Raw genomic sequence first — 13,229 nt, 5'->3', positions numbered from 1 at the left:
AGTAGCTGGGATTACAGGCATGTGCCACCACGCCCAGCTAATTTTGTATTTTTCGTAGAGACAGGGTTTCACCATGTTGGTCACGTCTGTCTCAAACTCCTGACCTCAGGTGATCCACCCGCCTCAGCCTCCCAAAGTGTTGGGATTACAGGCATGAGCCACTGTGCCTGGCCAGAAGTCATGAGTCATTCTGTCACCAGCAGAAATGAAAGGATTTTGTGTCTAGGGTGTTTAGGTATGTCTTCATGGATTGGGAAGTTGACTTCACTGACATTAGATAACTTCCAAATATTATAAGATACAATTTGTCTTACACAGAACATGAGATTTAAAAATAAATCCAATCCATTGAGACGATTTCTGGAATAAGGCGTTGAGAAGATCTGCAGACCCTTTTTCTAATGAAACAACTATAACTGGTGAAAATTACTTTTGAAAAAACAACTATTTAAAGTCTTGGCCCGCACCTGGCACGGTGGCTCCTGCCTGCCTGCCAGACTCCAAACGGCATCCCTAACTGCCACTGACACCTCAAGCACCACTGCATCTGCTGGGTCATATGGCCCAAGTGGCAGATCCAATGGTGCCTGCCTCCAGCAGCCTGGTCCTGCTGCAGAGCCTCCTGTTCCGGACCCCAGTCAAAACTGGTGGCCTTTTGGATCACTTAATAAGTGGGCCAGAGTAACACACCCAAAGGAGGAATGTGTTGTCTCCAAATCCAAACAGGCCCGCTGGGTGTCATGCCCTTTCTTGGCAGAAGGAGGGACCAAATGCAGAAACTTAAGCTTCACCTAAAAGCAGTGTCTGGCCAGGCCCCACACCACTGGACCCCTAGACATTTCACTGCGGTAGGCGGTCCCTGAATTTTAGTCAGATTGATTTCCCATGCTCTGGCACGCAAATGTCTCACCAATGAGTCCAGTGTGTTTGCTACATCTCACTCCTGGGTCCAGTCAGCACAATGTCATCCATCTAGTGGACAGGTGACATCTTGCGAAAGAGAACAGCGATCCAGACCTCTGCAAACAGTGGAGTCCGATTTCCACCCGCCCCCATCCGGGCCATCCTGCTGCTTTAGCGACTGCTCCTCCCCAAGGTGCCGGCAAGGGCCTCTCTCCTACTCCCCACACACCCATTTCTGAGTAGCGACAGGGGCTGGAGGCTTGTTTTACGGGGTAGAAAGTTGCTGGTAGGCGAAGACTGTCTGAGGGAGGAGGGCAGGATGACGCCAGTGCGTGGCAGAGACCAGCCACACAAGACTAGGGAGCCGGCGTCCCGCCGACACGCTTTTTCGCTGGGGACAGGCCTCCCCCGACCGCCTCCCTGCCTGGCCCTGGAGTTCTAGTTTGGGGGAGGAGTGGCAGGAAACGAGGGTGGGAAGGCCTGAGCCCTTCGGTTTGGGGTCTGCGCCTGTCAAGAAGCGGGGATTATCGAGACCATCCTGGCCAACACGGTGAAACCCCGTCTCTACTAAAAAATACAAAAAACTAGCCGGGCGAGGTGGCGGCGCCTGTAGTCCCAGCTACTCGGGAGGCTGAGGCAGGAGAATGGCGGGAACCCGGGAGGCGGAGCTTGCAGTGAGCTGAGATCCGGCCACTGTACTCCAGCCTGGGCCTTCCCTGCGCACCTTAAGGTATAGCTGCGCGATTCCGCACCGCTGCCTGACAACCGCATTGCCATTTGTGACCTCTTTTTTAAGGAGGGAGTCATGGTTGCCAAGAAGGATGGCCACATGCGTAAGACCCGGAGCTGGCGGACGGGGGTGTGCCTAATCTTCACGTCATGAAGGCCATGCAGTCTCTCAAATCCCGAGGCTACGTGAAGGAACAATTTGCCCGGAGGCATTTCTACTGGTACCTTTACCAATGAGGGTATCCGGTATCTCTGTGATTGCCTCCATCTGACCCCGGAGACTGTGCCTGCTACGGTGCACCACAGCCGTCCCGACACTGGCAGGCCTCGGCGGAAAGGTCTGGAGGGTGAGCGACCTGCAAGACTCACAAGAGGGGAAACCAACAGAGATACCTACAGACGGAGCGCTGGGCCCCCTGGCGCCCACAAGAAAGACAAGGCTGGGCCTGGGTCAGCAGTCAAATTCCAGTTCAGAGGTGGATTTGGTCGTGGACGTGCTCAGCCACCTCAGTAAAATTGGAGAGGATTATTTAGCATTGAATAAACTTACAGTCAGAAAAACTTAAAAAACAAAAAACAGAAAACCTCTGAAAACAAGATTATGACACAAAGCCAAGCGTGGATATACCCCTGAGGTAGGACAGTGAAGGTATATTGCTGGCCTTGCCGGCTGAAGGCAAATTGCTTCTGGTGGGCCTTATGGACAGCAATGGAGAAAAAGGCATTTGCCTAATCAATGGCTGCACACCAGGTACCAGGAGACGATTAATTTACTCAAGCAATGAAACCACATCTGGTGCAGCAGCTGCAATTAGAGTCACCACTTGGTTAAGCTCGCGATAATCCACTCTCATTCTCTAAGATGCATCTGTCTTCTGCACAGGCCAAATGGGAGAGTTGAATGGGGATGTGGTGGGAATTACCACCCCTGCGTCTTTCAAGTCCTTGATGGTGGCGCTAATCTCCACAGTCCCTCCAGGGATGTGATATTGTTTTTGATTTACTATTTTTCTAGGTAGAAGCAGCTCTAATGGCTTCCATTTGGCCTTTCTCACCATAGTAGCCCTCACCCTACCAGTTGGGGCCAGTGTGGGGATTCTGCCAGCTGCTGAGTGTGTCTACACCAATTATGTATTCTGGCACTGGGGAAATGACCACAGGATGCGTCCAGGACCCAGTGAAGTCGGACCTGAGCTAAACCTCCATTAATTACCTGAGCTCCATAAGTCCCTACTTTAACTGGAGGACCCCAATGATGTTTTGGGTCCCCTGGAATCAACGTCAGCCCAAAGCCAGTGTCCAGTAGTCCCAAAAAGATATGATCATTCCCCTCTCCCCAGGGCAGTTACCCTGGTAAAAGGCTGGAGGTCTCCTTGGGGAAGGGTGGGAGAAGTATTAACCGTATAAATTGTCAGTAGTGTAGTGGGGTCCTTCCTCAAGGGGACCCGGCCTCCTCTTCATTCCAGGGTTCTGAGTCTATAGACTGGTTCAAGTCTGGAATTTGATTGAGGGACCGTGATTCTCTGTTTTTATAACTCAAAATTAGTCTTTTTTCCACTCGACCTCAACAAAAGACTAATTTGAGTACAAATTAATAAGAATGCAATAGGCTGCCTGTCAATTTCACTTCTAGGAGCACTGTGATTAATTAGCCAATGCCAGAGCTCTACACCAGCCAGACTATTCTGATTGCTGCTTTGCCTCTGCTGTCCATTATGGTAACTACACCCATTATGGTAACAAACTTGCCTTTGACAGTTGAGTGCCGCCACTTGGCCCCTGCCACCTCAGGATCCAATTATTCCCATTGCATTTAAACTTTCCAATTGAGTGACTGCAGTTCCCACTGTAAGATCTGACACACAGAGAAGAGCAATCACAGAGCTCTTCAAGGATGCAGGTGCTCCCCTCACACATCTGTTTCACAAAGCATTGGTCAAGGGTATGTCTTCTGAGCCTCCCAGCAGGGATGAGTAGGTCTAAAGTGACTAATCCACTCCACCATCCCAATCTCCCTAAGCCCTTGGATCCCTTCCTCTACATTAAACCAAGGGAGATCAGGCATTTCCAGCTTGTTCACAGTGGGCCATCTTTTGATCCACATTTCAGCTAACCAGCAAATAAACTATTAGAACCTTTTTTTTAACCCCCCGAGCTACAACATTAAATGCAGAATCCCTGCTTAGTGGGCCCATAACGAAAAATTCAGCCTGATCCGACTTTACATTCCTTCCACCATTATCCCACACCCTTGATATTATTCCCATGCCTGTTCTCCAGATTGCTGCTTATATAAATTAGAGAACTCCAGCAGTTCTTTTGAAGTGTAGTGCACCTCGTCATGGGCCACACTCCCGACATCACCTCTAGAGGCCGGCCCACGGGACTTTAGTTAGAGGTCTAGAAACAAACAGGGGTGTCAGGGGTAGGTCCTGAGGAGAATCAGCATTGTCTTGACCCCAGCTTCATCAGGGTCTTCCCACACATTCCCATTCCAAGTTGCAGCGTCCTGTTCTTTTCCAATCAACGCCCTCACTTTAACAGCAGACACCTGCTGGGCATGGTGGTGGCTCACGCCTGTAATTCCAGCACTTTGGGAGGCTGAGGCGGGTGAATCACCTGAGGCTGGGAGTTCTAGACCAGCCTGGCCAACATGGTGAAACCCCATCTCTACTAAAAATAAAAAAATTAGCTGGGCACGGTGGCGCACACCTGCCGTCCCAGCTACTAGTGAGGCTGAGGCAGGAGAATCACTTGAACCCAGGAGGTGGAGGTTGCAGTGAGCCGAGATTATACCACTGCACTCCAGCCTGGGTGATAGAGCAAGACTTTGTCTTGAAAAATAATAATTATAAGGTAAAATAAATAAATAAAATTCTTAAAAGAAAATATAACATAAATCTTTGTGCCCCTGGATTAGGCAATGGTTTTTGTTTGTTTGTTTTTTGGGATGGAGTTTTGCTCTTATTGCCCGGGCTGGAGTGCAGTGGCATGATCTCGGCTCACTGCAACCTCCGCCTCCCAGGTTCAAGCGATTCTCCTGTCTCAGCCTCCTGAATAGCTGGGATTACAGGCGTGCGCCACCACGCCCAGCTAATTTTGTATTTTTAGTAGAGATGGGGTTTCTCCATGTTCGTCAGGCTGGTCTCAAACTCCCGACCTCAGGTGATCTACCCGCTTCGGCCTCCCAAAGTGCTGGGATTACAGGCGTGAGTCACCATGCCTGGCCAGCAATGGGTTTTTTTATATATGACACCAAAAGCACAAATATCAAGGAAAAATAAAGTAGACTTTATCAAAATTGAGACTTTCAGTGCTTCAGTAGACACCATCAAGAAAATTAAATGACAACTCACTGAATGGGAGAAATATTTGCAAATTATCTATTTGATAAGCAACTTATATCTAGAATATATAAAGAACTTTTATAATTCTATAAAAACATAAATAACCCAATTTTTTAACTGGGCAAAGGATCTAAATAGACATTTCTCCAAAGAGAATATGCAAATGGCTAATACTCCCGTGAAAAGATGCTCAGCCAGGCACGGTGGCTCACGCCTGGAATCCCACCTCTTTGGGAGGCCACGCCAGGTGGATCACGAGATCGAGTTTGAGACCAGCCTGGCCAAGATGGTGAAACTCACCTCTACTAAAAATACAAAAATTAGCCAGGCGTGGTGGTGGGCACCTGTAATCCCAGCTACTCGGGAGGCTGAGGCAGGAGAATTGTTTGAACCCAGGAGGCGGAGCTTGCAGTGAGCCGAGATCACACCACTGCACTCTAGCCTGGGTGACAGAGCAAGACTCCATCTCAAAAAAAAAGAAAAAAAGAAAAAAAAAGGTAAAGGATGAGCATTGAATTAGAAATGGATAGAATCAGGTTCTCAGACCAGCCCTGCTGTTCATCAATTGTGTCATCTCCGGCAGATCACTTTCTTTTCCTTCCTCACCTCTTATTGACCAACACAGTAGTAAGTAGTACATGTACATGTCTTCCTTTGGATCAAATGACAAAGCATAGGTTTTGAGCACAGAACAATGAGATGTGTTTTCTTTTGAAGTTGGTAAAACCAGCCTCCTTACTTTATAATCAGGCTATTTTATGAAAACACTAAAAAAATATATACTTTAAACAAGTGAATTTGCAAGTCACTGACAAAGTCTCTTCTCCTGATGACTTCCTGAGCTCTGTCGCTGAAATTCATCAGTCCCTTTCGGCTTCCTGCATGACCTCACTCTGTTCAGCAGCACGGAAGAATAGTAAGAATTTACTCCCATTAAGCAATCTCCTAAACAAAAAGTGGTTTGATAGGCAATAACCTCAGAGACATAACTGTACAGTGAAATCCAGATCATTTCCACAGGCATCTCTTCTGCGCCTGTCTGCAGCACTTATTCTAAAAGAAAACACTGGTGAAATTTTAAGGATTTCTCGATGTGGTAATTGGCATTTGAAATTGTCTTAAGTCTACATTGAAAAATCATATGGTACTACTTTGGGAAAATATGAATCGACATTTTAACAGAAATGCAGTTTCAGTGTTCCTCTAACTTAATAACTTAAATGAGTGGTGGGTGCCAGGCCTGCTTTTAATGAATGGATCATTTGCAATGAACCTGATTGTGAATCCAATGCCTTACAAAGCAAATGCTTTAAGTGCTTAAACAGGTTGTTCCAGATTATATTTGAGGTCAATAATAAGAACACATTTCACTTTAATTTTTAACTTTACAATAGTTTTACTTCAATCGTGTTCAGAATTCTTTTTTTTTTTTGAGATGGAGTCTCACTTTGTCACCCAGGCTGGAGTGCAGTGGCGCAATCTCCGCTCACTGTAACCTCTGCCTCCCCAGTTCAGGCAATTCTCCTGCCCTCAGCCTCCCCCATAGCTGGGACTACAGGCACTCACCACCACATCCAGCAAATTGTTGTACTTTTAGTAGAGACGGGGTTTTGCCACGTTGCCCAGGGTGGTCTTGAACCCCTGAGCTTGGGCAATCCATCCACCTTGGCCTCCCAAAGTGCTGGGATTACAGGCATGAACCACCATGCCCGGCCCCTGTTCAGAATTCTTGCACTTGTAGTGCAAGAGGGACAAGCATCTACCTCTGCACAAAGTTGCAGAATAATACTGTGCTTCTTTTCTTGTCTAATTTTCATAAACTCTTAACAATAAGCATGTTATTTCTGGAGAAACAAAATCACAGTTTGAATTGAATATAATCTTTATATATAATCTTACAGAGGGACTTTTTGTTCCTGAACTCCTGATAAGAACTTTCTATACGACCCATGTCCAACTTGGCGCAACTTATCTAAAGTAAGCTCACAAATGTATTTTCTCAAATAATACAATATATACTTCATTATAGTAGCCCTGAATTTCCAAATAGGTTGAAAACAAAACTCCTTGTGAGTGCGAGGGGTAGTTTTAACAAAAAAGTCAATTAAGTGAGAAAATTTGGTGGTGGTGGTGGTGGGATTAGAAATCCTCATTTTGTTTTATTTTGTTCTCATAAGCATTTTAAATTGTCCCTCCGGAATCACGCTGTTTTTGAATGTGCATGGATGGATGGTAGGATTCTTTCAGGTAAGGGCCAGGTCTTACTCATCTTTGTTTTCTCAGAAACCAGCATATCACTGGTTGAAATAACTGCCATGAAAACCGCCCTTCTCTCTGGTGTGTGGTCACAGTTTCTAACTGACAGGGATCTGAAGTACGGACTTTCTTTTCTTTCTTTTTTTTTTTTTTTTTTTGGAGACGGAGTCTCGCTCTGTCCCCGGGCTGGAGTGCAGTGGCGCGATCTCGGCTCACTGCAAGCTCCGCCTCCCGGGTTCCCGCCATTCTCCTGCCTCAGCCTCCCGAGTAGCTGGGACTACAGGCGCCCGCCACCTCGCCCAGCTAGTTTTTGTATTTTTTAGTAGAGACGGGGTTTCACCGTGTTAGCCAGGATGGTCTCGATCTCCTGACCTTGTGATCCGCCCGCCTCGGCCTCCCAAAGTGCTGGGATTACAGGCATGAGCCACCGCGCCCGGCCTGAAGTACGGATTTTCAGTAGCTGCTTACGAGTCACTACGCTGAGTCTGCTCATTGCAGAAAACTGCCCGACTCAAAGCTCAGCTAAGCCCCCTTGCTGAGCTGCACCGAGCTTTACAAAGCAGCCCTGTCTGCACTGACCTTGGCCTCTGCCACTCTCCCAGGACACATGGTTTGTTTCTCTGAGAGGCAATTGTCATAATGCCACGCTGGGCAGAACAGGCTTCTTCAGTGGCAGACCACAATCAGGAGGAAAGGAACAGTCTATGGGGGACAGCGTTTCACCGGGCGGTTTTCCAGGGACGGTGCGTTGGCAGCACCCACCCTGGCCAGGCCTGTGCCTCTGCAGGGCTGCGCCCTCCCCAGAAGGCAGTCCCTGCCGCCAGCCTTTCCCTAATGGATTTCCACTTCTATCGATTGGAGACTTAGACGCCGGCAAGCAATTAGTCCTCATCAGGCAGCAGGAGTTTCCTAAGGGGACTGCCAGCTAGTCTAATTGCTGGCAGCTGTGGGGACGCTCAGCTGCCAGGGACAGGCTGTTAACCCCCAGTGTCCCAGGCTCCGAACAGTCTCCTGACCTAGCACAGTTCCTCAATGTGGCATGAGTTTGGAGATGGCTGTTCTTTATCTTGGAATACTCTGTTGAGAGATTTGCTTTACTCTTCAAAGACACTTTGAGATAAAATGTGAAGTGCTCAACCCTGCTCTTTAGCAGGAAAATACCTCAGAGAGGAAAAAGCAAAGCAGGATTTACAAATGGTTTCTAGGCCAGCATGGTAGCTCACGCCTGTAATCCCAGCACTTTGAGAGGTGAGGCAGGTGGATCACCTGAGGTCAGGAGTTCAAGAACATCCTGGCCAACACAGTGAAACCCCAATTCTACTAAAAATACAAAAATTAGTCTGAACACCTGTAATCATAGCTACTCAGGAGGCTGAGGCATGAGAATTGCTTGAACCTGGTAGCTGGAGGGTGTAGTAAGCCGAGGTCACACCACTGCAGTCCAGCCTGGGTGACAGAGAGAGAGACCTCGTCTCAAAAAAATTGTTTTTTAATTGTTTCTATTATGGAAATTCTCAAAAACTCACAAAAGTAGGATAAGCCCCTATATACCTCATATATACCCCATATACCTGTCCGTCGGCGAATTCTCTACCTTCCGCCATTCTTTTTGACCTATTCCCCCCACCTCCACATTTTTCTTTTTACGAGAGAATTTTAAAACAAATACCAGACATATCATTTTACTTGTAAGTGCTTTAGTGTGTCACTCTAATATAGTTTAATACAATTATTTTTGAGACAGGGTCTTGCCTTGTTGCCCAGCGTGAAGTGCATTAGAGTGCAGTGGTTTGATCATGGCTCACTGCAGCTTCAAACTCCTACGCTCGAGCGATCCTCCTGCCATGACCTCCTAAGTAAGTAGCTGGGACTACAGGCATGCACCACCCCCCCCAGCTAATTAAAAACATTTTTTTTGTAGAGACACAGTCTTGCTATGTTGCCCAGCCTGGTAAAGATATTTCAAAAATAACCATAACATAATTACTACACTCCCAATAAACAATTCCTTAATATCACCCATTATTCAGGCACGTTCACATTTCAACAATGCCTCAAAAATGTCTTTTCAATGAAAAAATGGCCAACATCATTAGTCATCAGAGAAATGCAAATTAAAACCACAATGAGGGCCAGGCATGGTGGCTCATGCCTGTAATCCCAGCACTTTGGGAGGCCGAGGTGAGCGGATCACAAAGTCAACAGATCAAGACTATTCTGGCTGACATGGTGAAAGCCCGTCTCAACTAAAAATACAAAAATTCGCTGGGCATGGTGGCGGGTGCCTGTAGTCCCAGCTACTGGGGAGGCTGAGGCAGGACAATCGCCTGAACCCAGGAAGCAGAGGCTGCAGTGAAGCCGAGATCACGCCACTGCACTCCAGCCTGGGCAACAGAGCGAGACTCCATCTCAAAAAAACAAAAAACAAAAAACAAACAAACAAAAACAAAAACCAGACAATGAAATATCATCTCACCCCAGTTTAAATGGCTGTCATCCAAAAGACAGACAATAACGAATGCTGACGAGGATGTGGCAGAAAGGGAGCCTTCATACGCTGTTGGTGGGAAGGTAAATTAGTACGGTCACTATGGAGAACAGTATGGAGGTTCCTCAACCAACTAAAAATGGAGCTAACACATGATCCAGCAATCCCATTGCTAGGTATATACCCGTGTATTACTCTGTTCTCACACTGCTGATGAAGACATACCCAAGACTGGAAAGAAAAAAGGTTTAATTGGACTTACAGTTCCACATGGCTGGGGAGGCCTCAGAATCACAGTTGGAGGCAAAAGGCACGTCTTACATGGTGGCGGCAAGAGAAAATGAGGAAGAAGCAAAAGCAGAAACCCTTGATAAACCTGTGAGATCTCGTGAGACTTATTCACTATCATTAGAATGGCATGGGAAAGACTGGCCCACATGGTTCAATTACCTCCCCCTGGGTCCCTCCCACAAGACGTGGGAATCCTGGGAGATACAATTCAACTTGAGATTTAGCTGGGGAAACAGCCAAACCATATCAACCCCAAAGAAAGGAAATCAATGTATCAAAGAGATATCTGCACTCTCATGTTTATCGCAGCACTATTCACAATAGCCAAGGTTTGGAAGCAGCCTAAGTGTCCATTAACAGACAAATGAATAAAGAAAATGTGGTACATGTACACAATGGACTATTACTTAGCCAAAAAAAGAATGAAATTCTGTCATTTGTGGCAACATAGATGGAACTGGAGGACATTACATTAAGTGAAATAAGTCAGGCACAGAAAGACAAATTGCCCATGTCTCACTCATATGTGAGAACTAAAATTTAAAACAAACTCATGAGGATAGAGAATAGAATGATGGTTACCAGAGGCTGGGAAGGGTGGTGGTAGGTGTGGGGGTGGAGTGAGGATGGTTAATGGGGGCAAAAATACAGTTAGAATAAATAAGATCTAGCACAACAGGTGACTACACTAAACAATAATTTATTGTGTTTATACACGCACACACACACACACATATTTTGAGATGGAGTCTTGCACTGTTGCCCGGGCTGGAGTGCAATGATGCGATCTCGGCTCATTGCAACCTCTGTCTCCTGGGTTCAAGTGATTCTCCTGCTTCAGCCTCTCTAGTAGCTGGGATTACAGGTGCCTGACACCATGCCCAGCTAATTTTTTTTGTATTTTTAGTAGAGATGGGGTTTCACCATGTTGGTCAGGCTGGTCTTGAACTCCTGACCTCAGGTGTCCGCTCACCTTGGCCTCCCAAAGTGCTGGGATTCCAGGTGTGAGCCACTGCGCCCAGCCTTTTCAGTTTGTTTGAATCATCATCAAATCAAGGTCACCCTGAACTTAATAGTGATTGAAAGACGAGGTCGTCGTTTGTCCTACACAATTTTACAGTCTAAATGTGTCAGATTATATCCTCAGTGCTCTTTTTTCTTTTTTTTTTTTTGAGACAGAGTCTCCCTGTGTTGCCCAGGCTAGAGTGCAGTGGCGTGATCTTGACTCACTGCAACCTCCGCCTCCCGGGTTCAAGCGATCCTTGTGCCTCAGTTTCCCAAGTATCTGGGATTACAGGCGCCCGCCACCACGCCCAGCTAATTTTTGTATTTTTAGTAGAGATGGAGTTTCACCATGTTGGCCAGGCTGGTCTCGAACTCCTGACCTCAAGTGATCTACCTGCCTTGGCCTCCCAAAGTGCTGGGATTACGGTCATGAGCCACCGTGCCCAGCCACCTCACAGTGTTCTTTCATGTGCTCCTTTAGCCCCATATTTTCTATAAACTGGTAGAAAAATCTAGACCATTCATGACAGTTAGGTTTGATTTTTTTTTTTCTTCCAAGAATACCTTGGGCCAGGCATGGTGGTTCACACCTGTAATTCTGACACTTTGGGAGGCCAAGGTGAGAGGATCACTTGAGCCCTGGAGTTCAAAACTAACCTGGGGAATAAGACAAAACCCAATCTCTACACAAAATACAAAAAATTAGCCGGACCTGGTGCCACGCACCTGTGGTCCCAGCTACTTGGGAGGCTGAGGTGAGAGAATCACTTGTGCCTGGGAGGCAGAGATTGCAGTGAGCCAAGATCGTGCCACTGCACTCCAGCCTGGGTGACACAGCAACAAAGAAATGCAAAGAACAAACAAATAAAAAACCCAAGAATACTTTATGGGTGGTGCTGTGAACTTCCTTTTGCTTTTTATTCAGGAGGCACAAAATATCTCACTATCCAATAACGTTAGAACTGATCAAAGAGTTCAAATGTTGTCAGCCTGACCCATCTATTCTAAAGTTCTCTATTAACATTTCACCCAATACGTTTAGCAGATACTGCTCATCAGTGGCTAGAATGATTTTGTTAGGGTTTACTAAATGCTAGCATTCTAATGTTTTCATTCCTGTGGCATATATTAGCTGCAGCTCTTCTACAGAGAAGAACTCCCCCGTCAGGTTTGGAAAGGCAGGATAAATACTTGATTCCTTCCCTTTATTGATATCAAATTAATGAGTTGATTCCTTAAGTACCTTTAACTATGAAAATATTTTTGGAATATCATTATGAACTTGTGGATTTTTGTACGTTTGATGTGTTTCAATCTTTGCAGTCCTACTTTCTAAAACTAAAGTTATCCCAAGTTTATTCAATAATAGCCTTTTCCACCAGGCCTGATGGCTCGCGCCTGTAATCCCAGCACTTTGGGAGGCTGAGGTGGGCAGATCACTTGAGACCAGGAGTTTGAGACCAGGCTGGGCAACATGACAAAAGCCCCTCTACTAAAAATACAAAACAATTAGCCGGGCGTGGTGTGTCTGTAGTTCCAGCTACTCCAGAGGCCCAGGCAGGAGAATCACTTGAACCCGGGAAGCGGAGGTTGCAGTGAGCCAAGATCATGCCACCACACTCCAGCCTGGGTGACAGAGCAAGACTCTGTCTCAAAAATAATAATAATGACAATGATAATAAAACAAAAAATAATAGCCTTTTCAAATTTGTTCTGTTAGGACCCCTACTCCTTTTTTTTTTTTTTTTTTTTTTTTTTCCAGCTGTGACTTCAGACAGGATCCAAAGAGAAGTTTTACAATCTCTCCTTTGGGTTTTACCCAAAGGATAAAGAAAGCTTTACCCTTCTGTGTTAGCCTCTTAAAGTATTGCATCAGCCTTAAAGGGGCCCAGGAAAGGGTCATGTACGCTTCTGGGTTGCCCTACTAGTCTTTCACATCTACTAGTCTTTGACATTTTTCTGTCCTGTGCTTGGAATAATAGTTTTCCAAGGTGCCATGTTCCTTTCAGTAGAACTGGGAATTACGATGTTCCTTGCTAATAGATCGTCATTGCTTCTTGTCCAGCTTATTACGTTTAAGGAGACGAAGTGAACCTATATTAAATTCAGTCTGGTATCAGTATCCTACAAATGTAAATACATCTGCACCCGTCTTAAACTGCTTCCTTCCTGCCCCAAAGGAACCAGAGTCTAAAACATGCTTTTGATGT

General features: G+C 46.2%; 2 pseudogenes; one reads left to right on the top strand and one right to left on the bottom strand.

Annotated features, from left to right (window-relative positions):
- The first annotated feature begins 1,222 nt into the window (after positions 1-1,222).
- LOC116418879 lies at positions 1,223-2,146 on the top strand (annotated as a pseudogene).
- A 10,633-nt stretch (positions 2,147-12,779) lies between these two features.
- LOC111551540 lies at positions 12,780-12,909 on the bottom strand (annotated as a pseudogene).
- Positions 12,910-13,229: the final 320 nt, after the last annotated feature.

Source organism: Piliocolobus tephrosceles, chromosome 8, assembly GCF_002776525.5.
Source record: "Piliocolobus tephrosceles isolate RC106 chromosome 8, ASM277652v3, whole genome shotgun sequence".
Lineage (NCBI taxonomy): Eukaryota > Metazoa > Chordata > Mammalia > Primates > Cercopithecidae > Piliocolobus > Piliocolobus tephrosceles.
Note: the sequence above shows the minus strand (reverse complement) of the source record. Positions and strands in the feature narration are given on the sequence as shown.